At 36.8% G+C, this 27,528-nt stretch overlaps 1 protein-coding gene across 6 annotated transcripts in view; it reads left to right on the forward strand.

Moving 5' to 3' along the window:
- Positions 1-27,528, forward strand: part of SLC35F1 (solute carrier family 35 member F1) — a 389,817-nt gene that overhangs the window by 216,051 nt on the left and 146,238 nt on the right. The window contains exon 1 of one of the 6 annotated variants that reach the window (XM_077900959.1): positions 26,426-26,514. The exons of 3 other annotated variants lie outside the window; for them this stretch is intronic. The gene's annotated coding sequence lies outside the window, so the exon portion shown is untranslated. Of the gene's footprint in view, positions 1-26,425; positions 26,529-27,528 lie in introns of those variants that run through there. 2 more of the 6 variants (XM_077900977.1, XM_077900968.1) reach the window with 2 other exon arrangements.

Here is a 27,528-nt window from a genome sequence, read left to right on the forward strand (position 1 = left end):
TTTATGCTTTTTTCAAGCCCAGCTAGTATCCTTATAATTGTTTTAAATTATAGTTCTGATATCTGACTTGTGTCTGTATTGATTAAATCCCTGGCCTTCATTTCTTCCTGTTCTTTCTTTTGGGGGGAACTTTTCTTTCTCGCCATTTTGGAAAAGAAAGGGAAAAAAAGGTAAAATAAAATGAACAAGCTAGATCCTAGGTGTGTTTTAGTCTGCCTGTTATGAGAAGCTTAACAGGAAAAAAAAAGAAAAAATCATTAAACATTAATTTTAAAAATACTACTAATAAAAAAATTCCTCTTTCTGTATCCAAAACAAAAAAACAAAAATAACAAAACAACAAACAAAAAAACCCAAGGAAGCTAGATTCTGTTTCCCCTAGAGCTGAAGTTTTGCAGCACTCTATGATCAGTAGACTTATTGCATGGGAAGGATTTGTGCGGGCCTTTTGGGGGAGGGTCCTGCTGCTCTGATTCTCAGGTGTACCTGCCCTGGTGGAGATGAGCCTGCAGGACTCAGGTGGGTGGGGCTTGGTGTAGCAGCTTCGTTCTCCACCTAGTGGTGCTGTTTAGGTCACTGGAGTCAATCAATGCTGCTGGGTGAGGGGTGAAAATGGTTGCACCCCATTCCTTTGTCTCCAGAGTTGAACACTCACACCCACCACTCTTCCATATGCCCTCACAGATTGTCAGTGACTCCTCTTGTGTTCTTGCTTTCTATCAGATCCCCGCTTCACCCTTTCTGTGTGTGAGCCACTTACCTGTCAAACAATGCAGTACTCCTGTTTTATCACAGGGGAGGCTGCATTTCAAAACCTCACACTTTAGTAGCCACCACATCTTGGATTCACTCTCATCATCTGAAGGAGGGTCTTTCTACACTCCTGTGGGTGCTGACTTATCACAGAAAACTGTCGCACAACTGGGCAGTGGTTCAGTTTATGGTAACTTGCAACACACAGCTGGCATCAGGGTTTGCTGCCCTCAGCCAGTTTGTTTGTTCCTGTACTGGTGAATAGGGCCACTCAATGGCACTGCAGGGTCTTTTGCCAGCAGAGTGGGGTATCCCCTCTACTAAATGTACTCTAAGCAGGGAGTACTTCTTGCTATGGGACCGAGGGGATCTTCAGACCATGCTGTGGTGCTCTGGGGACTCTGTGTAGCTTCGCACCTAAGAACCACTCAACATTCCAGGCATGACCCTATGGTGCTGACCCTCCAAAACCTCAGACTGTGCTCTGTTGTTAATTTAAAAAAAAAAAAAAAAACAAACAAAAAACTGTCAGTATTGAAATCCTCTCCTTTTTTACAGTCAAGGATTTGGGGAATAGTTTTCTTGTGCAGTCCCCTGCGTGTGTTTTCACTCTTTTTTTTCCCACTCATTCTTCTCACTACTGTCTCCCCATCACATGTCCTCCTCACCTCCACAACCCTCAGCTTTTTTCTCCCACAAATCAAACTCTCAATAGTTCCTACCTTTCATGAGTCATTTTTCTGGTTTGTAGATACGCAGCTTTGTTCTCAGAGACTTCTGATCAATTTCTTGGGTGTTCAGAATGATTTGATATTTATCTAGCTGTGTTCAAGGGAGCAGTCAAATTTAGGGTCACTCTACTCCTCTGCCATTTCCATAATCCTTCTATCTTTCAAAATTATTCTCCAGTTTATAAATTCTTTCTCAATCATAGCATTCTCTCTAAAGTTCATTCATAAAATTTCAGCGCCACTTGAACTCTATATTATGTTTCTACAGTGGAAAGATTGTTTATGTTGCTTAGCAAAAAGATGCATCTAAAATAAAAGGAGGATTAGGGACACTTGGGTGGCTCAGCAGTTCAGCATCTGCCTTCTGCTCAGGGTGTGATCCTGGAGTTCCATGTCAGGCTCCTTGCATGGAGCCTGCTTCTCCCTCTGCCTATATCTCTGTCTCTGTCTCTGTCTCTCTCTCTCTCTGTGTCTCATAAATAAATAAATAAAATATTTTAAAAAAGAATAAACTATAAAAAATAAAAAATAAAGGGAGGATTGAAGCATTATGAAGTCCACCTTTGGAAGCATTTAGATGGAGGGTACTGGAGCCATCTGTGCTGGTTGTTGTGTAGGACCCTGCCCAGGCCCTTAATTTGGCTTGGCTGTTTTGCAGGCCTGCTGAACCTCCCACTTGCTGCACAGTCCAGTTGGATTTCAGCATCTGTCTCTGTGTGCACACAGATTTAACACCTGCTGGTTTCTAAACATTCTGAAGACCTCTGCTGCTCATGGAGTAAAGGGAGGTTGGAGCTTGAACAGCAACATTTGGGTGATTTCTGATACTCGCTACAATTAAATATACTGTACAAAATTCATATTATCTCCAGCATAATTCCCTCACCAATTCTCCTCAAAATATTTCTGTAGAGGAAAAATAGAACCAGGTGTTGAGCACCTGTTTCAGATAGTTGGGGGATGGATCTTCAATCACATCTTCCTCATAGGCCCAGAAGCCAGATACTCACTTTTGCCAGAGATCCTGTAAAAGACTGACTGCCTGGGTTCTCCCTCCATGCACTGGGCTGTAGGGATACTAGGACACAGAGGATCAGAAACTTTTAGACTATTGCCATCATGGGACTTTGGGGGCTGGCACTGACAAACAAGCACCACCATGGAAAGACAGTCTGTCTTACAATACTTTACCTGTTATGCTCCACTGTGAGCATGTAGTGTCTTTTCCTCATTGTCTGCCCTTAGCTGACCATGTTGTACTATAAATTAGCATTTTTAAATAGTTCTTTGGGTGTTAGCAATGGTCTACCTTTACTGTAGAATAATTGTGATGAATTCAGGTGTTTCTCTACCATTGTCTTGTCTGTAATCTATAATTAATTAACACATTAAACACACTGTTCTGTCTGTATCTGCTCCATCTTTGAAAATGTAGACAGAATTTTCCCCATAGCGCTGAAACATTTAACATACTGATTAAAAAGTACCCTCTGGTTTATTTAAGTGCCTTCATTTGGGATTTTTAGGTCTCTGTGCATGCCTTGGTGGGAATAACATTTTTTTCTTTTAGTTTCTAGCTTTTTTAGAGTTGAAGCACAGTATTTATATCTAGAAGGAATTTTTGTACTAGTAGAGGGTGGAGCCCTGTTTCTCCCTCATTAACCCATCCACTCCCACTCCCTCCTTTTTTGTTCTTAAAGATTCCCAAAGCGATTTTTTATTATATTTATTAGTTATAGTAAATATTTCCATAAATATGAAATAAGAACATGTTTGCAGATGTGCCTGGATTTTATCAACTGAACCAAAAGTTTATGTGCCTAATATGAAAAGGTGAGTTAGTGAGATAACTGGTACTTTTTATGTCTCTCACTGATATGTCTCAGGGAATGCCCAGAAGAGTGTTTCATAGAAAACATTTTATGAAATATGTATCATAGCAGCCATCATGTTCTAGTCTTCAAAGGACCTCATTTCTCACCTCAGATTGGCTGTGAAACTGGAATATGGATTAGGTAGTATCACTTCATGGTTAGGTAACTTTCACAGTTTCTTAACCTAGTCTTCTTTGATTTTGTATGTCATTGTTCTAGAAAAATTAGCAATTGTCATATGAATAGCTCTATTTTTCTAAATATTATTACACATGCCATCTTACTATTTCATTTATTCTTTAGCACATCATTTAAGTGTTCTTTAGCTTTGTAAACTTTTCTTTTTTGCCTCTATTCCATCCCCTCATATTTCACTCATCACCCTCCCCCCAAGTCAGAGAAACTATAATCCTTGCCCATGAAAAAATTCCAAGCATTTTTCAAAGGAGTAGGGAAAAAGAGGAGATTTGGGGGTAAGTAAGATGCTTTACTCATGAATGACTTCTTAGCTAACAAAATGGAAATGAACTCTTTCAAGAGTGGAAGAGAGACCTTCTGTTCCAGATTTACACAAAACAACTTAAATCTGCTTTCACGTTCTCTTGGCCTAGACTCAGAGGAAAGTCTCTCTCAGCCATTTGGGAAGGGTGTTCCCACTCCTGACTCCCACTTTACCCCAGATCCTTCTATTCCACTTCTTCTAGCCCCACCCATTTCAGGCCAAACAGAGGGCTCTGGATCGTATGCATATCAAAACATACTGGACTGGGGCAGCTGGGTGGTTAAGTCCCACTCTTGGTTTCAGCTCAGGCTATGATCTCAGGGTCGTGAGATTGAGCCCTGCATCAGCTCTGGGCTCAGTGCGGAGTCTGCTTGAGATTCTCTCTCTCTCTCTCCCCCCACCCTCCCTGCTAGTGCTATCAAATAAATAAATCTTTAAAAAAATAATAAAGTACTGGACTACCAGTGTACATATTTTCCAAGTCTGCATTGTCCCTTGAAATCCAGATGCTTTGTGGGGTTTATGCCATCCCTAAACACAGAAATCGATACAAGCTGGAAGCCCTGGTTCCTGCGATACAGTTTACTTAATTGGTCGACCAAGTCATTCCACCTTGATGTTTGTAAACTGACCCTTCCTAGGGTGCATGAGGGGTTGGGTCTCTATCTCTTTCACTTGTAGAACCTGCCCTACTTTTAAGAAATTTTCCCGGGATCCCTGGGTGGCGCAGCGGTTTGGCGCCTGCCTTTGGCCCAGGGCGCGATCCTGGAGACCCGGGATCGAATCCCACATCGGGCTCCCGGTGCATGGAGCCTGCTTCTCCCTCTGCCTGTGTCTCTGCCTCTCTCTCTCTCTCTCTCTCTCTGTGACTATCATAAATAAATAAAAATTAAAAAAAAAAAAAGAAAAAATAAAACTTATTAAAAAAAAAAAAAAAAAAAAGAAATTTTCCCCCAACTTGATACTGCTGTGTCCTCTGCCTTTCCTACCCCTAACCTAATCCTTTTCCATGGAATCAGAAACAAAAGAATCATTTGTTTTAGTCCTCTGTTTTCCTTCTTAATAAAAACTGTCCTAATGCCAGGGGACTCAAAACCTAAAGGAAAAAAATATTATGGGAAAAACTACATAACTAAATGCCTCAGTAAATTATTTTTGTATCAATGTAAAGAAAATCCTAAGCTCATCTTAGCCAGTTTTTCTGAATTTAATGTAATATCTGTCTCACTTAAGGAAGAAATGACTCAAGGTCTATCTGACCTCTTATTCACTCTGAGAGAAGATATCAGCAACCAAGTCATTAAATAAAACCCATTCTGCCTTTTTCACTCATAGAACTTCATTAGGTGAAGTTCTAAAATGTGCTTGAAAAATAATCTAATTTATCTTGCTCCAAGGAATTTAATTAGAACTCAATTAAATTCAGCAGAATGCATACATCATTTTACATGTTGTACCTTGATTCATTTTATTTGCTATCTTTACATTAAAGATGCAATGAAATTATTTGGTCCTGCAGTATTCTATCCAGAATAATCCACTTCATGCATACAGTAATTGGTCCTCAGAAGCACTATGGGAAACAAAATATGTACATCATTATGCATGCCACGTACAACTCATTTGAATTTAATCCCTTTGGCAATGTGTGCATTGGCGAGACAGGTACTTCAGGTATCAGTTTACCTGTGCTTCCAAAAAAGATATCTTTTTGGCACCTCTCTTGCATCTCATTAGACACATACATAGATGAATCAATACAGGAAAAGAAATGATATTTAGCCTTTATTCAGGTCACCTCACAGTCACTATTAAAACTTTAAGTTGTCAATCCAAAAGCACAGGTGACAAAAGCAAAAAGAAACAAATGAGATTACATCAAACTGAAAGGCTTCTACATTACAAAGGAAACAACAAAATGAAAAGACAGCCTACAGAATGGGAGGAAATATTTGCAAAACCAGGTAGCTGATAAAGGTGGGTAATATCCAAAATATATAACAAATTCATACAACCCAGTAGTAAATTGTGATTTTTTTTAAAATGTGAGCAAAGGACCTGAATAGACATTTTTCCAGAGTAGACTTACAAATAGCCAACAGGTATATGGAAAGGTGCTTGACATCACTAATCATCAAGGAAATGCATATCAAAAGTACAATGAGATAACACCTCACATCTGTTAGAATATCTGTTATCAAAAAGACAAAGATAGCAAGAATATGGAGAAAGAGAACCCTTCCGCACTACTGATGGGGAATGTAACTTGGGGCAGCCACTATGGGAAACAGTGTGAAGAATCCTCAAAAGATTAAAAGCAGAACTACCATGTGATTCAGCAATCCCACTTCCAGGTATATATCCAAAGGAAATAAAATCACTATCTCAAAGAGGTATCTACATTCTCGTGTTCATTGCAGCACATTTCACAATAGCACAATATGAAAACACCTAAGTATCCATCAGTGGATGAATGAATAAAGAAGATGTAGCATGTGTGTTTATATGCAATGAAAGATTATTCTGCCATAAAAGCTAAAATTATTCTGCATTTGACCTAAAAAAGTTGAACTCATAGGGCCTGAGAGTAGAACAGTGGTTGCCCAGGGGCTGGAGGGTAGAAGTGGGGAGATGTTGGTCAAAGAGCAATAACTTTTACTTATAAATTGAATAAGTTCTGGGGATCTAATGTATAGCATGGTGATTTTTGTTAATACTGCACTGTGTACTTGAAATTTGCTAAGAGAATAGATTTTAAGTGTTCTGACCACACATACCAAAAAGTGGTAACTGTATGAAGTGATGGATCTGTTAATTGAGTTGATTGTGGTAATCATTTCACAACATATATATATTAATGTACATATATTAAATCATCACATTGTACATCTTTAAGACATCACGTCATACAATCTAAATATATATAATTTTTGTCAATAATACCTCCAATAAAGCTGGAAAAATAAGCAATTAGAGTGCCAAAAGAACCAAGGATGGAGTTTGAAACTCTGTTCTTTAGAGGTATTTCAAAAATACTAACATGTCTAAAAATTGTTTTGTTGTCATTGCTAAGGAATAGATGTGCCACACTGTAATACAGTTGGCCTAACAAGGGCTTGGTATCACATGAGTACTACTACAGAAGCACCACTGGGAGAATGCTTTGAGTTGTTTATTGGCCTTGATGGACTTAATACAGTAGAAACCCCCCAAGGCTATATATTTATGTGATTCAAGAAACAAGATGGAAAGCAAGTGTCTTTTCCCTATAGTTTCTTGATCTCAAATTGCCTCTAGCTGAGGCCTTCACAAGTAGAAGGTAAGCCCATTGCTCTCTTGGTTTACCAATGTGCTGAAGCTATCCTAGTGCCTTAGCCTTGTTCTCAATCACCAGGCAGCTGTTGTATCAAAGGAGCATAGACAGGTGCAACAACGTAGGTACAGTGTGGAGGAGGGGCAGGTAGATAGAAAATGTACCTTTAGTAAAAAATATTGTTAGAATTAAATTGGAGTGTTTATTGTTCAGCCCTTGAGGTTTTATTCATTTCCCCTTTGGAGAAACTTTACAAGTTGAATGAGGCTTTTCTTCTTTCTTAAATTTGAAAGACAAAATCTTAATGTTCTCTTTTGGTACTTTGCCACATACTCACTGGATGCCCTCTGCGTTTTGGACAGTTTGGAAACATCGTTGCAGTCCTAAATAGGTAAGCAGGTGAGCTAGGTGAAGTGTGTCAAACCTCTGAAATTACTTGGATTTACCCACATCTTGACATAATAGAAAAGGAAAGAAAGGTGGTTTGTAAATGTTTTCCACTGGAGGCTAGTAAGGGAATGGCTTTCCCAGCAGTCTACATCGTGAAAGGGTGGCTGTAACAAGGCAGACCAGAGTGAAGCCCTGGTCCAAGTTAAGAAGGCACTGGACCACGTCCCTTCTCACTCTGGGGACTGCATTGCACTAAGTCAGGTACACTAGAACTTACCCTATTATGTTAACAGATTATTGCATTAATTTGCTCAAGTAGGAGAATGGTGAGCGTAAAACTGAGGTTTACTAAAGCAACCCTTCATTGTTCTTTTCTTCCTTCTTAAAAAAAAAAAGCATCAGTGGGTCCCCACAACTTGAGAACTAGACACTGGTCTTGAGTCATAGCCTTGGCAGCAGCTCAACTTATATGAACAAGCTCATCTCTTTTACGAAGAATGTGAATTTAATGAGAATGTTCCTTTTCCAAATAAAAAATCACTTTGGCACCTTTCATTCATAATCTGCATGATTTTTTTTTTTTTTGGCCTGATGTTTTTACCACAATGCTTATTCTTGGTAGCTTTTAAAAAGTTAGAGCATTTTGTACTTCATGAACCAACCTGAGTTGTCTTTTAACAGATTCATCAATTTAATTTTGTTTTTGTTTTTGTTTTTTTCTTTACCAGCCCTCATCGCCACCCCTTTGCCCTCTCCCAGAGTCTTTAAAAATCCTCCTTAGGCTGCCCCGTCTCACAAGCTCTCTCTCCCATGTGCCTTTCTATCCTTTTCCATCTTAAAAGCAGCTGAGAACCTTATGGGATTTCCCAATTAAAGACATCCCTTCTGGGACGCCTGGGTGGCTCAATGGTTAAGCCTCTGCCTTTGGCTCAGGGTGTGATCCCTGATCTGGGATCGAGTCTTGCATTGGGCTCCTTGCAGGGAGCCTGCTTCTCCCTCTGCCTGTGTCTCTGCCTCTCTCTGTCTCTCATGAATAAATAAATAAATAAAATCTTAAAAAAAAAGACATCCCTTCCTTCAAACTGTATTTTCCTCTAACCCTAAAGCAAGAGTGGCAATAATAGATTTTTTTTTCCTGTTAGAATCATTCCTACAGTAGAAATTTCAACAAGTTGAATTTCTTTTTGGTCATTATAATACTTAATTATGATAAATATCCAATTTTTATTCTTACAGAAAACCTTTCCCTCTCAAATAAATTGTGTCTAGCTCATGATGCAAAAATTAGATTTTAGTGTAATTTTGAGTTGTTTGACACGGCAGTCTATCAGAGATACAGAGACTTTATCCCCGATCCTTGTAAAGGGGCAATTGGAGTCATCTTGTGATGTAAAGAATTATGAAGAAAAATGTCTGCTAGCTTCCACTCTCAGAATCCTTTTATGACTTGAAAGCAAAAGCTAGATATATTTGTCTTCTACAATGAGGCCTGGGTTCTCTACCTTTTTATTCTGAGTTCCCTGAATATTCTTCCAAGTAAAAAGCATAATTGATGATCTCAGTTGATTATACATTTTTCAAGCAGGTTTTAATTGTGTGCAGAGAAGTTCAGCACTAATTTTCCCACTTCAAATATACTATACTGCATGCATACAAATTTGGTAAATATGTAATAAAATAATGGGATTTGACATGAGTCTTTATTTTTAAAAAAAGTGAGTCACCAGTCCACTTGTATATTTTTTTTGTTTTTATTTATTCAGTAGATTTTAAAGTTAAGTGTTTGCCATTTGATGGTTCACTAACATAATTAAAAATGCAAAGTTAAAAGCATTTTGTAATGAAAAATGTCAGTCACTTAAGAATGCATAAAGGAAAAAAATCAGTAACATAGTTGGCCTAAAACTATCACAATCTTTTTTCTATTCTCCAAGAAGGTGTTAGCAAGTGTGAGAAGGTCAAGTGAAAATTCCTACTAAAAATAAGATCTGTTAGTTTCATAATAGTCATGTCAGGTAAGACTCTCTAAATATTCTCATTTCTTTTTTGTTTTTCTTCCCCAATTTCTAAAGGTCGGGAATCCTTTAAATTTTCCAAATTTGGGAATAAAAGTATTAGTCAAAATTTGTGAAAATAAATCTGAGATGCATGTTAGCAACATTTTCTCTAGTTTTCTCTAAATGTATAATAATGCAATCTTAAAGATTTAAGTAGTAAGAGTATAGGTACCTCTAAAATGTACCAAAATGTAATAAGAGCTACTATTCTGAGCATTTACCATGAGCCAGATATTGTAGTAGAGAGACAGTTAACAAAAACTATCTCATTTAAGCCCTTATGACAACCCTGTGAGGTACATATTATTATCCCCATCTTATAGATGAACATAATGAGTTCAGTGATTATTGGGAGAGGCAAGATCCAAATCCATTTTCAAAACATGTTCTCATTTTATGGCACCATGCTGATTCTCTGGAGGAAGATGACAGATGTCCTTACCTTCCAAGCTAATGATTGAAAACTTATCTTTTAAGTCAATAAAAGTGAGAGTACACATTTCAAGAGATAATATGAGATGATTCCCTTAGATCCAGGAAGAAAACGTTATCATCATGTTATATTTAAAAGAAAAAAAATAAGAAAATAATTAAGCTTGATTAATTTTTAATGTATAAATATACCCTGGTGTAATCATTCAATTTGTAGATGAATGGTTGAACTTTTTTTTTAACCTGCTGTGTAATTTTTTCTTATCTTTATATTTTTTACTTTTGTTTTACTTCTTTCTTTCTTTCTTTCTTTCTTTCTTTCTTTCTTTCTTTCAACAGCTTTATTGAGATGTAATTCACATACCATGCAACCCACTTATTTAAAGTGTACAATTCAGTGATTTTTAGTATATCCATATTTAGTATACAGGGATGTGCAACTAACAGCACAGTCAATTTTAGAACATTTCATCACCTCAAGCAGAAACTCCATACCCTTTAGCTGAAAACTCCCTATCTCCCCATCCTCCCAACCCTAAGCAACCAGCTCTCTATTTTCTCTCTGTAAACTTGGCTATTCTGGACATTTGATATAAAAGGAATCATATGATATGTGGCCTTTTGTGACTGACTTCTTTAGATGGTCAACTTTTTTAAGGTGAATGAGATTCTTTGACAAAAGAGTGGATGTTCTGCTTTCAGAGGAGTTTCGTGATAGCCCCCTGACTTCACTTAGCTTATGTGGGCCTAGTTAAAGGATTTAGTGATTATACCACTGAGTTACTAAATTTCACAAATAAACTGATTCCTATACAAAACCTAAGAGTGAGAGATAATACAAAAATGTGCCAGAAGCAAATAACAAGTGAAATTTGTTCAATTGAAACTTCTTTTTCTTAATCTGACCCTTCTTCATCAGCCATATTGCAAAATAAAACAAACATAATGAAATCTAATCATATAAAACAAAAATATCTACTAAAATTTGTAATTTCAATAAGATAATTTCAGATATGAATTTGCTTGTGCATTTATTAAAGATGGGCTGCACTCTAAGTGTAAATTATACCTTAGGATATTACCTGACCCAACGTTAGCAATCAAGTAACAATTAAACACCCACAAGATAAATATAACTTTTGCAGTTTAGTGGGGGGATTATGTTAAAGTCATCGATCCATTACTCTTAAATATTCCATTAAATGTAATAATAATTGTTTAATTAGCCTCGATTGGTATTTCTTACTTATGTAAATAAATGATCAAAATCCCTATGCTACTGGAGAAATTCTTCTTCCTGTCACTGTAGAAATAGTAATAATACACAAGAAAAACAAGTGGCAATGCACTAAAACAGATTCTTCTGTCAGCAAATAGTATTGAATAATGCATACAAAGCCATGTTGATGATTTGAAGATGCAAGTATTACAAGACTGTAGCTTTGCAATGTTAAGATGAAAGGTGTGTATAGCATGCCTAGATCAGATGTGGATATATTATGAAGCTAGTGAAGTTTCAGTATATCATACTTGCACAAAGAGCTCTGGTGCTTCAATCTTGCCTCTTACTGAAATTTTTCCTCCATAATATCAGGATTTGGTCCTCACTAAGGAAATGGGGAGAGAAACTTGGGGCATTGTAGCAAGAGCTTATTTCATTTCTCTTGCTCAGAAATTCCAAAAAACAATTCCTACTGAATTAAAACTCAGCCACATGCAGTAGGTTTCTCTGCTGCTTACCCATCTTTATCCATCTCTGGTACTACGAGTCTCATTGATCAGCCAAGTGATTCCATGTGTCACTCACAGCATTCTTTTTCCTGGGATGGCATGCCAATTTCTCAGTACTAAATTACATCTCTTCTGTTATTTAAAACAAACAAAAAGACTCAAAACTATGTTCTCCATGAAACCCTTCCAGATTTGCTTTGTCTCATTTTAAGACTAAAATGATCCCAATAACTTTGAGCAGTTTTATATAAACCTACTTGAATATATAGGTATATTTATGTTCTCTATTCAGATAGTTTCACTTATTTATGTTCCATGTCTCTAAGCTTCTTGGAGGCAGGGGCCAAACATTCCTTTCTCATAACTTGCATTTAGCATGCTTTGGCAAATGCTACTGACTGATTTATTTCTTAGTGGCTAATCCTGTAACTCACAGAGTTTGTGCATAGTAAATGAGCAAAAATTGCTGATAACTCAGCTACCAAAGAATTTAATGAAATACACAAAAGAAATGGACTTTAAAATCAAAGATACCAGTTTCAAGTTGATGATTATACACCAGCATCTTCTAAAAGTAAGTCAGAATTATGGAGTAGAAGGAAATATAAAGCTAATTAGCTTAGCCTGAGTTACCCAGAAAGCAGAGGTTTATATGCTGCTACTTTTTTTCAAGGCCGCAATCCCGGGGAGCAGGTATGAGGAAGGGATGGAGGCAGAGACAATACAAGGGCACAAAGTACCCAAGAGAGCATCTTGTGAGGCAGGATGGAACAAGTGGCTTTTTCTCAGGACAGTCTGTCTGGGGATAAAGAAGAATTTATCTGCTGTAGTTTCCTAGTGGTGAAGTGCTGTAATTCTCCTGAACTTCCCAGTTGCTGGTGAGTAGGCACTAAGGAGATGCTCATGGGGTCTGGCCCTCAGCATCAAGGTGGAATCCCCAAGGTAGAAGGTACAAGGTATATAGAATGGGCATGAGGCATTGGGCTGCTGAGCTCAGCTCCCATAATGTTGGGTGTAGTCTGTGCACAGTTGGTGGAGCCCACCACTGGAGCTAGAGTAAGTGATCACAGACCTTGGAGGTAGGTAAAACCAAGAAGATTTGAAGAGAGAGTATAAGAGATGTCTTAGTCACCAATTATAAAATACTTACTTTGTATAAGAAGGAACTGAAGCCCAATGTAGAAGATGCCCAAGATTATGGGGCTTAGTTAGTGGAACTCAAGAGTCAGGAGCTTCCAAATCCCTATTTATTGCTTTTTTCACTCTTCTGTACCACTTCTTTAGATATACAATATACAACTTACATGTGCAGTTGTGACCTATCCTCTCACACTAGAGTTTCACATGTCTCCTTCACTTAGTGCCTCAAAGACTCACTGAAATATTGTTTAGGAGGCCTTTTTGTGGCTTATTTGGTTTCCTCTAAAGAAAAAACAAAAACAAAACAAAACAAAAAACCTGATACCACAGAATCAGAGAACAGATTAAATTAATGAATATAGAATCTGAAGCAAATACACCCAGTTTTGTGGCTATGTGTATTTGCTTCTAGCCTAATGATCTTTCTACATAGAAGTCTAATTAATACTTAAATGTGGTAAAACCTTTCTTCAAGAGCTTTAAGAAGCCAATGTCCTAACCTCTGAAAACATGAACCTTTTCAAAGAACATAGTAGAACACATGTTTCTCCCATGTTCAAGTGGAATTGTTTCTAGTTAAGGGAGTTTACTTAAGGGTTCTCTGTGTATATATATCTGAATTCATATGCTGACCCAAATCTAACATGGCTTGCCTGAATATAGTTACCAGAATGAAGATTACTCTACAGAAAGGTTGATGTGCGCAATACAAGCATCCCTCAAAAAATTGGAAAAAACTCAAATACACAAGCTAACCTCACACCTAAAGGAACTGGAGGAAGAACAGGAAATAAAACCTACACCAAGCAGAAGAAAAGAGTTAATAAATATTCGAGCAGAACTCAATGAAATAGAGACCAGGAGAACTATAGAACAAATAAAAAAAAACAGGAGTTGGTTCTTTGAAAGAATTAGTAAGATAGATAAACCATTAGCCAGCCTTATTAAGAAGAAAAGAGAAAAGACTCAATAAAATCATGAATGAAAAAGGAGAGATCACAACCAATACCAAGGAAATACAAATGATTTTAAAAACATTATGAGCAGCTATACGCCAATAAATTAGGCAATCTAGAAGAAATGGACACATTTCTGGAAACCACAAACTATGAAAACTGGAACAGGAAGAAATAGAAAACCTGAACAGGCCAATAACCAGGGAGGAAATTCAAGCAGTCATCAAAAACCTCCCAAGACACAAAAGTCCAGGGCCAGATGGCTTCCCAGGGGATTTCTATCAAACATGTAAAGAAGAAACCATGCCTATTTTACTAAAGCTGTTCCAAAAGACAGAAAGGGACAGAATACTTCCAAACTCATTTTATAAGACCAGCATCACCTTAATTCCAAAACCAAACAAAGACCCCACCAAAAAGGAGAATTATAGACCAATATCCCTGATGAACATAGATGCAAAAATTCTGAACAAGATACTAGCCAATAGGATCCAACAGTACATTAAGAAGATTATTCACCATGACCAAGTAGGATTTATCCCTGGGACGCAAGGCTGGTTCAACACTTGTAAGGCAATCAATGTGATTGATCATATCAGCAAGAGAAAAAACAATAACCATATGATCCTCTCATTAGATGCAGAGAAAGCATTTGACAAAATACAGCATCCATTCCTGATCAAAACTCTTCCGTGTAGGGATAGAGGGAACATTCCTCAGCATCTTAAAAGCCATCTACGAAAAGCCCACAGCAAATATCATTCTCAGTGGGGAAACACTGGGAGCCTTTCCTCTAAGATCAGGAACAAGACAGGGATGGCCACTCTCACCACTGCTATTCAACATAGTACTAGAAGTCCTAGCCTCAGCAATCAGACAACAAAAAGAAATAAAAGGCATTCAAATTGGCAAAGAAGAAGTCAAAGTCTCCCTCTTTGCAGATGACATGATACTCTACATAGAAAACCCAAAAGACTCCACCCCAAGATCGCTAGAACTCATACAGCAATTCGGCAGTATGGCAGGATACAAAATCAATGCCCAGAAATCAATGGCATTTCTATACACTAACAATGAGACTGAAGAAAGAGAAATGAAGGAATCAATCCCATTTACAATTGCACCCAAAAGCATAAGATACCTAGGAATAAACCTAACCAAAGAGGTAAAGGATCTATACCCTAAAAACTACAGAACACTTCTGAAAGAAATTGAGGAAGACACAAAGAGATGGAAAAATATTCCATGCTCATGGATTGGAAAAATTAATATTGTGAAAATATCAATGCTACCCAGGGCACTTTACACATTTAATGCAATCCCTATCTAAATACCATGGACTTTCTTCAGAGTTGGAACAAGTCATCTTAAGATTTGTGTGGAAAGACCCCGAATAGCCAAGGGAATATTAAAAAAGAAAACCATAGCTGGGGGCATCACAATGCCAGATTTCAGGTTGTACTACAAAGGTGTGGTCATCAAGACAGTGTGGTACTGGCACAAAAACCGACACATAGATCATTGGAACAGAATTGAGAACCCAGAAATGGGCCCTCAACTCTATGGTCAACTAACATTCAACAAAGCAGGAAAGACTATATCCACAGAAAAAGGACAGTCTCTTCAATAAATGGTGCTGGGAAAATTGTACAGCCACATGCAGAAGAATGAAACTAGACTATTCTCTTACACCATACACAAAGATAAACTCAAAATGGATGAAAGATCTAAGTGTGAGACAAGATTCCGTCAAAATCCTAGAGGCTAACACAGGCAACACCCTTTTTGAACTTGGCCACGGCAACTTCTTGCAAGATACATCTATGAAGGCAAGGGAAAAAAAGCAAAAATGAACTACTGGAACTTAATCAAGATAAAAAGCTTCTACACAGGGCAGCCTGGGTGGCTCAGTGGTTTAGCACTACCTTCATTCCAGGGCCTGAACCTGGAGACCTGGGATTGAGTCCCACGTCGGGCTCCCTGCATGGAGCCTGCTTCTCCCTCTGCCTGTCTCTGCCTCTCTGTCTCTCTGTCTCTCTTTCTCTGTGTGTCTCTCATGAAAAAATAAAAAAATCTTAAAAAATAAAAAAAGCTTCTGCACAGCAAAAGAAATAGTCAACAAAACTAAAAGACAACCTACAGAATGGGGGAAGATATTTGCAAATGATGTATCAGGTAAAAGGCTAGTATCCAAGATCTATAAAGAACTTATGAAACTCAATAGCAAAGAAACAATCCAATCATGAAATGGGCAAAAGACGTGAACAGAAATTTCACAGAGAAAGACAGACATGGCCAACAAGCACATGAGAAAACCCTCTGCATCACTTGCCATCAGGGAAATATAATCACAACCACAATGAGATACCACCTTACCCCAGCGAGAATGGTGAAAATTAACAAGATAGGAAACAACAAATGTTGGAGAGGATGTGGAGAAAGGAGAACCCTCTTGCACTGGTGGTGGGAATGTGAACTGGTGCAGCCACTCTGGAAAACTGTGTGGAGGTTCCTCAAAGAGTTAAAAATAGAGCTACCCTACAACCCAACAATTGGACTGCTGGGGATTTACCCCAAAGATACAGATGCAGTAAACTGGCAGGACACCTGCACCCCAATTTTATAGCAGTGATGTCCATAATAGCCAAACTGTGGAAGGAACCTCGCTGTCCATCGAAAGATGAATGGATAAAGAAGCTGTGGTCTATGTACTTAATGGAATATTACTCAGCGATTAGAAATGACAAATACCCACCATTTGCTTCAACGTGGATGGAACTGGAGGGTATTATGCTGAGTGAAGGAAGTCAGTAGGAGAAGGACAAACATTATATGGTTTCACTCATTTGGGGAATATAAGAAATAATGAAAGGGAATAGAGGGGAAAGGAGAGAAAATGAGTGGGAAATATCAGAGAGGGTGAGAGAACATGAGAGACTCCTAACTCTGGGAAATGAACAAGGGGTAGTGGAAGGGAGGTGGGTAAGGGGTTGGGGTGACTGGATGATGGGCACTGAGGCGGGCACTTGACAGGATGAGCACTGGGTATTATGCTATATGTTGGCATATCAAACTCCAATAAAAAATATACCAAAAAAAAAAGAAAGGTTGACGTGCTTTGATTCAAAATGATAACATAATTGTTTCACTCTCATGCCAAAGAATTACAAAGCAATATGATTATATAACACTATGTTGAAATTTTTCATACCCTTTTAAAAGAATGTATTCTTATATTGAGAGAGGAAAACAAGATTCAATTCATGTTTTATTTTAAATCTTATTATTTTGAATATCTAATTTGTAACAGGCTTATTCACAAGGTTCTAAAGTCTATTTCTTTAACAGAATAAAGTGCTTGTGGTAATGGTTATGTCAGTCTTTATGAATATAAGCTGTATTATAATAGGTATTCAGCTCCCAGCAGCACTACTTTTCCTGAGACTCATGCATTTTTCATTGTCTAGTCATTTTGAATTTAAAGTGGATAGGATGTCCTTTTAAATGCATAAACAAAGAAGATGAAAGTGTATATCATAGTTTCCTCTCAATTTCTGCTACTAAAATTATAGGACCTATGTTTCCTATGTTAGAATGCATCTGGAGTGTTATTCTATATATTGCATGAATAACCAACAGCTCTCTGTGCAGAATTCCACCCAACACCATATTTAGCATCATTCTTGCAAGATAGTACCTAACCAGGCTTGTTCAAAAAAGCAACAGAATATAGCTTATTAACTCAGTGTCTAACTGGAAGATGGAATACAGTAAAAACAAGGTTGGTTTTGTCTTTCAAAACTAGTAGTTTTTCAAGGTAAGATAAGCAGTTATCTTTCAAATCTTCTAAGACTTTGCCCTTTCTCATTTATAAATATTAGTTCACTCATAAACATGTTTATTCATTCATTCTGTATTTATTGAGCATCTATTTCTTTTCCATCCAGCAATCCTCAAGGCACCAGGAACATAGAAATGAATAGAATATATTCCCTTTCTTTCAGGAGCTATGAGTTACAGACCTTGGTGAGTAGGAATAGAGATAGGAGCATACAAATGAGGACACTTAACTCAGCCTTGGAGAGCAGGGAGTGGCCAAAACGAGGCTTTCTGGAGAAAATGGGTCTTCAGATTATAAAGAGTTAGATAAAGGGACACAGATCTACTGTGGTGGTTACCTATGCAAAAAAACAAAACAAACAAACAAAACAAAACACCATAGTTCAGAGTGATAAGGCAATAATAAGTGAATTGAAAAAATCCTAAAATAGAGAGAGTGGTAAAGAGGTCATTCTGTGAAACAGATTACCAAAAGAATTTGTCCAGTGCTTAAAGACAACAAAAGAGAATTTGATGAGAAGAAGATGGCATGGCTGGGGAGGCAGAACTAGCAGAGTTTGCTATCTAAGTCAACATCCAGGTTTATTTATATTTTTATTTATTTACTTATTTTGCTTTGGTGACTCTAGTAGCTTAGTTTAGATGAGTAGACCACAATAGCTACAGAATCTAGCTTTCTATGATTCGCAAAGAACTCATGAACTCATCTGATAAAAGGCTCCTTTCAATCCTTCCTGTTTTACAAATCATTTTTATTATCATGACAGATAAAACAATAATTTGCATTTTGTATCAAATCATACCAAAGCAGCTAAATGACATGGTCACTAATTAAAAGCAGAAATTAATTACTGAAGATTTGCTGTTTTTTTTAGCTGAAGAAACTAGAATTAGACTGTGTTGATCTCCTGTTAGAAGACATACATGACAGAGGTCTTGGTGGAAGAATTTTCATTAGTCAATCTAGATGGCTTTTTTTATCTTTACCATCTCCAGAATACTTCTAAAACACAGCAAATGTGATTTCTAACACTGTGCTCTGTGCCTTTGTGAGGGCAAAGAGCCCCCCCCCCTTTTTTTGGCAGCCTAATACTGGTAAAGCATAGTAATAAGAAGTTGGGATTTGGACTTTTACCACCTAGTTTTCATCTAAACTCTTCCCCATGCTAGCTCTGTGATCTTGAGCTAGTTGCTTAACCCCTCTAAGCATCAATTTACTTATCTATAAAAATTTAATTCTCAATAAAATAGTAATATCTGTTATAAACTGTTTTATGTAAATCTAATGACAACCACAAAGCAAAAGCCTATAGTAAATATAAAGATAAAGATAAAGAGAGAGGAATATAAGCTAACCACTATAGAAGGTCATCAAATCACAAAGAAAGAGAGCAAAAGAAGAAGAAGGAAATGGAAAAGAACTACAAAAACAGCCAGTAAACAATTAACAAAATGGCGATAAATACGTAACTATCAATAATCATGTTAAATGTAAATAGACTAAATTCTCCAATCAAAAGACATTGGGTGGCTGATTGGATGAAAAAACAAGACCCATTTTTATGTTGCCTACGAGGGACTCACTTTAGATATAAGGGCACACACATACTGAGAGTAAAAAGACAGACAAAGATATTCAGTGCAAATGGAAACCACAAGAAAGCTGGAGTGCCTATGCTTAATATCAGACAAAATAGAATTTAAACCAAAAACTAGAATGAGACCCAAAAATGAGCATTACATGATAATAAAGTGGTCAATTCAACAAGAAGTTATAGCATTTGTAAATAAATATTTTTGCATCCAACATAGGAGTGCCTAAATATATGAAATAAATATGAATAGACCTAAAGGGAGAAATAGACAACGGTACAATAATAGTAAATGATTTTAGTACCCCACTTACATCAATGGATCATCCAGAGAGAAAATCAGTAAGAAAATATTCATTTAAAGAAACACATTAGATCAGATGGACTTAACAGTTGTATGTATGGAACATTCCATCCAAAAAATGACAGAATACATACTATTCCCCAGCACAATTAGAACAGTTTCCAGGATAGATGATATGCTAGGCCACAAAACAGGTCTTAATAAATTTAAGAGGACTGAAATTCTATCAAGCATCTTTGCGGACCACATTAGTATGAAACTAGAAATTATTTATATGAATTAAACTGGAAAATTCACAAATATGTGTAGATTAAACAAGATGCTGCCAAACAACCAATGGATCAATGAATAAATATAAAGAGAAGCAAAAAAATACCTTGAAGCAAATGAAAAAAAAAATAGATAAATGCCTACCTCAAAAAAACTTTTCAAAAAAGAAAAGTTTCAAATAAACAACCTAACTTTATACCTGAAGAACCAGAAAAGAAACAAACTTGAAAGAAGTGAGAGAAGGAGAGGAAGGTAATAAAGATTAGAACAGAAATAAATGAAATGGAGACTAAAAAGGCAATAGAGAAAAATCAAAGAAACTAAGAGTTTGTTCTTTGAGAAGATAAACAAAATTGACAAGGCTTTACTTTTATTCATGAAGAAAAAAGGACAGAGGACTTAAATAAAGTTAGACATGAAAGAGATTTTATAACTGATACTACAGAAATACAAAGGATCAAAGAGACTGCTATGAACAATTATGTGCCAACAAATTGGACAAACTAGAACACTGGATAAATTCCTAGTAACATACACCCTACCAAGACTGAATCATGATGAAATAGAAAATCTGAACAAGACAATTACTAGTAAGGACATTGAATCAGTAATCAAAAACCTCCCAATAAACAAAAGTCCAGGACCAGATGGCCTCACTGGTAAATTGAATTAAACATTCAAAGAAGAATTAAACCAACCCTTACTCAAGCTCTTCCAAAAAAAAATAGAAGAGGAGGGAACTCTTCCAAATTCATTTTATGAAGGCAGCATTATCTTCATATCAAACCAGACAAGGACATACAAGAAAAAAAAATATGGGCCAATATCCCTGATTAACATAGATGCGGAAATCCTCAACAAAATGTTAGCAAACCAAATTTAACGATACATTAAAAAGATCATACACTATGATCAAGTGGGATTTATTCCAGGGATTCAGAGATGGCTCAACACCTGAAAATCAGTCATTGTGATATACCACATTAACAAAATGAAGGAGAAAAATCATATGATCATCTTAATTGATGCAGAAAAAGAATTAGACAAAATTCAGCATCCTTTTATGATAAAAGCTGTAAACAAAAACATCCCTTTATGACAAAAACAAAGTGGGTATCATCAACATAATAAAATCCATATGTGAGGATCCCTGGGTGGCTCAGCGGTTTGGTGCCTGCCTTTGGCCCAGGGCGCGATACTGGAGTCCCGGGATCGAGTCCCACATCGGGCTCCCGGCATGGAGCCTGCTTTTCCCTCCTCCTGTGTCTCTGCCTCTCTCTCTCTCTCTCTCTCTCTCTCTCTCTCATAAATAAATAAATAAATAAATAAATAAATAAATAAATCTTTAAAAAAATTAAAATTAAATTAAAAAAATAAAATCCATATGTGACAAGCCCATAGCTAACATCATACTCAATGGTGAAAAGCTAAAAGAATTTCTTCTAAGATGAAGAACAAGATAAGGATACCTATTCTCGCCACTTTTATTCAACACAGTATTGGAAGTCCTAGCCAAAGTAATTAGTCAAGAAAAGAAATAAAATGAATCCCTGGGTGGCTCAGCGGTTGAACATCTATCTGCCTTTGGCTCAGGGCGTGATCCCGGAGTCCAGAGATGGAGTCCATTATTGGACCTCCTACATGGAGCCTGCTTCTCCCTCTGCCTATGTCTCTGCCTCTCTCTGTGTGTCTCTCATGAATAAATAAGTAAAATCTTAAAAAAAAAAAAAGAAAGAAAAGAAGAGGTAAAACTGTCATTATTTGCAGATAACAATATTATGTACAGAAAACATTAAAAACTACATCAAAAACTGTTGGAACTAATAAAGGAGTTCAGTAAAGTTGCAGGCTACAAAATCAATACTCAGATATCTGTTGCATTTCTTTATATTAGTAACAAACTAGCAGGGATTAAAGAAAACAATCTCATTCACAATTGCATCAAAAACAATAAAATACTTAGGAATAAACTTGACCAAAGAGTTGAGAGACTTGTATTGAAAACTATAAGACGTTAATGAAATTGAAGAAGAAGACATAAATGGAAAGATATTTTGTGCTCATGGGTTGGAAGTATTGTTAAAATGTTCATACTGTCCAAGGCAATCTACAGGTGCGATACATTCTCTATCAAAATTCCAATGATATTTTTCAAAGAAATGGAATGAATATTTTTAAAATTTGTGTAGAACCAAAAACAAAAACAAAACCAATAGCCAAAGCAATCTGGAGAAAGAACAAGGCTAGAGGCATCATGCTTCCTGATTTAAAACTATTACAAAGCTATAGTAATTAACAAGGTATAGTGTTGGCATAAAAACAAATACATAGATCAGTGGAACAGAATAGAAAGCCCGGAAATAAATCAATGCATATATGGTCAATTAATATATAACAAAGGAGCCAAGAATATACAATGGGGAAAGGGCAATCTCTTCAATAAATGGTGCTGGGAAAATTGGACAGCCAAATGCAAAAGAATGAAATTTGACCACTATCTCATACAAAAATTAGCTCAAAATCCATTAAAGCCTTGAACATATATCCTGAAACCATAAAACTCCTAGAGGAAAACATAGGTCTTGGTGATGATTTTTTTCAACCTGACACCAAAAGCAGAAGCAGCAAAAGCAAAAAGGAGTGAGACTATATTATACTGAAAAGCTTCCACACAACAAATAAAAATATCAACAAAATGAAAACAACTACTAAATGAGAGAAAATATTTGCAAATCATGGATATGATAAGGGGCTAATATCCAAAATATATAAAGAATTCATACAAGCCGATGCCAAAAACAAAAACAAAATAAACAAACTCAATGACAAAGGTACAAACAATCCAATTTTAAAAAGGACAGAGGATCAAAATATACACTTTTCCAAAGACATAAAGATGGCCAAAAGGTACATGAAAAGATGTTTGGCATCATTATCAGGGAAATACAAATCAAAACCACAATGACATATCACCGCACACCCTATTGGAATGGTTATTATAAAAAAAGTAAAAAAATAAGTGTTGGCAAAGATGTGGAAAAGAGGAAACCTCTCTGTACTATTGGTTGTAATGTAAATTGGTGCAGCCACTATGAAAAACAGTATGGAAGTTTTCAAACAAATTAAAAATTAAAAAATAGAACTATCATATGATTCAGCAATTCCACTTTTGGGTATTTATCTGAAGAAAATAAAAACACTAACTAGAAGAGATTTCTGCACCCCCATATTTGTGTTTGTTACAGTGTTATTTACAATAGCCAAGATATGGAAACAACCATAATCCCTCAATTAATGAGTGGATCCAGAAATTGTGGTGCATATAGGGTGGTGTGTATATTATTATTCAGCCATAAAAAGAATGAATTCTTGCCATTTGCAACAACATAGATGGATCTAAAGGCATTATGCTAATGAAATAAGTCTGACAGAGAAAGACAAATACTGTATGATCTCTTTTATATTGCTCTGGTACTCTCCACTCTACCAAAACTGGTCTTTCAAAGGCTAGCAGTGACTACAAATTATCTTCCATCAGTCCTCATTCACTCTCTTCTCTAAGCAACATTAAATATCACTCCATTTTTTTTCTTATTAAAAAAAAACAAGCAGATAGATAAATAGAACATATTGGTCATTGTCAGAGCTGTGGAGATTGGGGGTTGGGAGAAACGGGTGAAAGGGGTCAAAAAGTAACGAGATAAAAAAAAAAAAGAAAGAAACCAGACAAGTTGAGAGGGAGAACCTTTTGTGTGTACCTATAATCACTTTAGTCCCTCTTTTTGAACAAAGGGCCCTACATTGTCATTTTTCACTAGGACCTGTAGTTATGTAGCCAGCTCTGTTCCTACTTGAAACTGAGTTCCTTAGCATCTGTGCACATGCTTATTCATCATACTAGTCATCATACTATTCTGTGTCTAGTATAATATCTGACATTTATTAGGTAATAAAAAATTATTTTTGAGATAATTTTTATTAATTTGATTTATAGTATATACATGTGTATCTGTAAAACATTTAAATATTTGCATATTTATTTATACAGTTATATAGTATAAATTAGTAGAAATATATACTGTGAATGTATAATGATAAATACAGTAGATAGGTATAAAATATTTGGAAAATAGATTTCTAAATATTTTGGTCTTCCAGTTATTCTGTATTGAGACTACTGCTTTAGTCTCTTTGAATTTAAACAGTCACTAATGTAATCAATACTATATTTTTAAAACTCCAGAAAGTAGATTAATATCTGGTAAGCAGATTGATTGCACCATAAGCTTTCAGAATGTGCCCACAATGTGTCAGCACATTTCTATAAGAAATAAATACAAAAGTAGTACCTGCCTTGTAGGTTATTATGAGGATTAAATAAGATAGTATATATAAGATTAAGCCCAGGACTTGGCATAGAGTGAGAACTTATTAAATATGAATTATTATTGTTATTTCACCTTAACCGGCCTCATTTTGTAGTAAGTTATTTGGGAACTCAGCTCCAAAATCTCAGTTAGTAGCTCCCCAAAGACAAGGACCATTTCTTTTTCATCCTTGCATATATAGTGCCTGACGTATAGATGGCTGTTTTATAGTATATTGGTACATATACATCAGAAGGACTAAAATTCTTTTCTCTTACATGACTGATCAGTCATTTTTGGTGGCTTGATTTTGTTCAAGAAAGGTATAGGATATTGCCAAGGTTTTGAATACCATGTTGTAATTTAAGCTACTGCAGGAATTAGCATGTTTTTGACCTTCTTTCCCAAGGAAATTTACTCCATACCCAGTATTTTCCAGTGGACATTCTCAGCATTGGGAGCAACCAATTAGTTGTAACTCTCCCCATTTCTCTTCCACTTAAGGACATAACTTATTATGCAAGTAATCAAGAATGACCCAGTGAGAGGATAATCATGAATCTACTCTAAGTAAAATTTTTAAATCATTTTATACATTATTATTTTAGCAATTATTGTAATGATGGTGTTTTGTGGGGACTAGATCAAACTTCTTCAAAGAGCTCTTTGAAGAATTCAAAACTCTTCAAAGTCAACACTTTTATATCTTACCACTTCCTGCCTACTTATCACAGCTACCTATTCAAAATTCTTCAAAGTCAACACTTTTATATCTTACCACTTCCTGCCTACTTATCACAGCTAACTATTCCCTCTGTGAAATTCTCTGTTCCCTTGGTTTCCATGATACCAGTATTGCTCTGGTACTCTCCACTCTGCCAAAACTGGTCTTTCAAAAGCTAGCAGTGACTACAAATTATCTTCCCTCAGTCCTCATTCTCTCTACCCTCTTAGCAACATTCAGTATCACAACCACTTCCTCCCTTGACAGTCTCTGCTTCCTTGGTTTCCCTGATAGCAAGAACTATCCTGATTTTGCCCTTAGCCTTCTAAACATTCCTGACTCCAATGATGTGCCTCTTCTTTCTCCCTTAACCCCAATCTGGGGATTCCTCAAGGATTTTTCCTAGGCCCTCTTATTCTCTCTCCCTTCCTTGGTGATAATCATCCATTTCTACTACTTTACTCATCACTCTTAGGTGTGTCACTTCTGCATATGTATCTCCTGGTTGATCTCCCTATCCAATTCTTATCTCTTGTTTCTAATACTGCTGGATCATTTGGAAGTTCATCTGGCAGCTCAAATTCAATATACCAAAAATATTTGTTATCTTTCCACTAAAACCAGATCCTTATCATGATTTTTGTTAGTGAATATCACACTTCTGTTAGTGTGACTTAAAAACCGTTTTTTTAATATGTATAATTTCTTATTGGAGTTCGATTTGCCAACATATAGCATAACATCCAGTACTCATCCCATCAAGTGCCCCCCTCAGTGCCTATCATCCATTCACCCCATCCCCCCTTCCACTACCTCTTGTTCGTTTCCCAGAGTTAGGAGTCTCTCATGGTTTGTCACCCTCTTTGATATTTCCCACTCATTTTCCCTCCTTTCCCCTATAATCCCTTTCACTATTTCTTATATTCCCCGTATGAGTGAAACCATATAGTGATTGTCCTTCTCCCCATTTTACTTACTCCACTCAGCATAATACCCTCCAGTTCCATCCACATTGAAGCAAATGGTGGGTATTTGTCATTTCTGATAGCTAAGTAATATTCCCTTGTATGTATAATTCTAGTACTTCTCTTTACCTCTGCCTTTCTTTTTTATCACCTTTCAATTCAGTAAAACTGCTCAGGGTTGCCTAGCCCTATCTCTGCACTGTCTTTGAATTCCTTCATTTTCTTCTTCCCCTGAATGGTATTGCCCAGCTATAGATACAGTGAAGCACATCATACAGACTTCACAGTCTGGCAGAAGATAAAAGGGGGTAAAATCAGTAATTATAATACAATGCTAGAGATGTAAAGGAGAAACATCCCAGGGAAAAGAGGACAGGTAAGACTTCTTAAAGGGGGTAACATCTAAGCCAAATCTTAAAAGATGAATAGGAATCAGATAGATCAAGGCAGGATGAACATTCTAGAATAATAATAACAAATGCAAAGGAATGCCAGCAAAGAAGACCATGACTCATTGTTGAGGTGTAAGTAGCTCTGTAGACTGGAGCTCTGGCTTCATGGGGAAGGCAGAAGGTAAAGCTCTAGAGGTAATGAGAGTGAAGGGAGGGCATTTAGGGCCTTGTTTTCAGTTACCTGTTGGCTCCATAACTAACCACTGCAAATGTCATGTCCTAAAATAACAGCCATTGATTGTTTCTCATAATTCTCCAGTTGGGCAGCCATCTCTGGGAATGGCTTATCTCTGTTCCATGTGGCACAGGCTGGTACTGCTCCACTGGGGCAGGAGAATCCAGGATCCTCACTCACAAGTCTGGTGCTTCAGCTGGGGTGGCATTGGCTGAGTCTCCTTTTCTTTTCATGTGGCCTCTCAATAGTCAGTTGCCTGAGTTCTTTACGTGCAAGCTGTATCTGAAGAGAGCAAAAAAATGGAAGCTACAGAGCTTCTTATGGATTAGCCCAAAGGTCACATGACATCCTTTCCCCTACATAGTTGGTCAAAGTAAGTCACAAGATAAACTGAGTTAGAAAAGGAGAAATTGATGAGAGGAACAGCATGAACGCACAGGGATAGGAGGAAATGTTGGAAGCCGTCTATGTAGACGATGTACCTACAGGCCTTCTAGATCACTATATTTTATGGGGTACCATTATAGGATTTTAAGCAGCAGGCTGACATTTTAAACATATGTGTTTTAAAATATCTCTTTGGTTCCTTAATAAAGATTGAATTCAGGGGTCAGGGCCAATACCTGTAAACAGGGCAACCAGTGAGAAGCCTCTACCAGCATTTTACAGGTTAATCTCAGGAAAGAAAGCCTTCTGCATGGGCCCTCATGTCTTGCCACAATTTTCCTCCCATGGAAACAAATGGAATGACCAAAATGTGAAGGATGCCTTTTAATTTTTTCTTTTTTTTTTTTTTAAGCAAGACATGATGCAGATACCTGCTCAGGACTCTGTGCCCCTTCCAGAAAGATGGGTTCACATTACTGTGGGGGAGGAAATATGTAACATTGCAAGTCCTCTGACTAATGCTTTTTGTTTAGAAATACTACTGCTTGCTTATTTTACATTTCTGTTTCTAAA

Source organism: Canis aureus, chromosome 1 (assembly GCF_053574225.1).
Source record: "Canis aureus isolate CA01 chromosome 1, VMU_Caureus_v.1.0, whole genome shotgun sequence".
In the NCBI taxonomy this organism is placed as follows: Eukaryota; Metazoa; Chordata; class Mammalia; order Carnivora; family Canidae; genus Canis; species Canis aureus.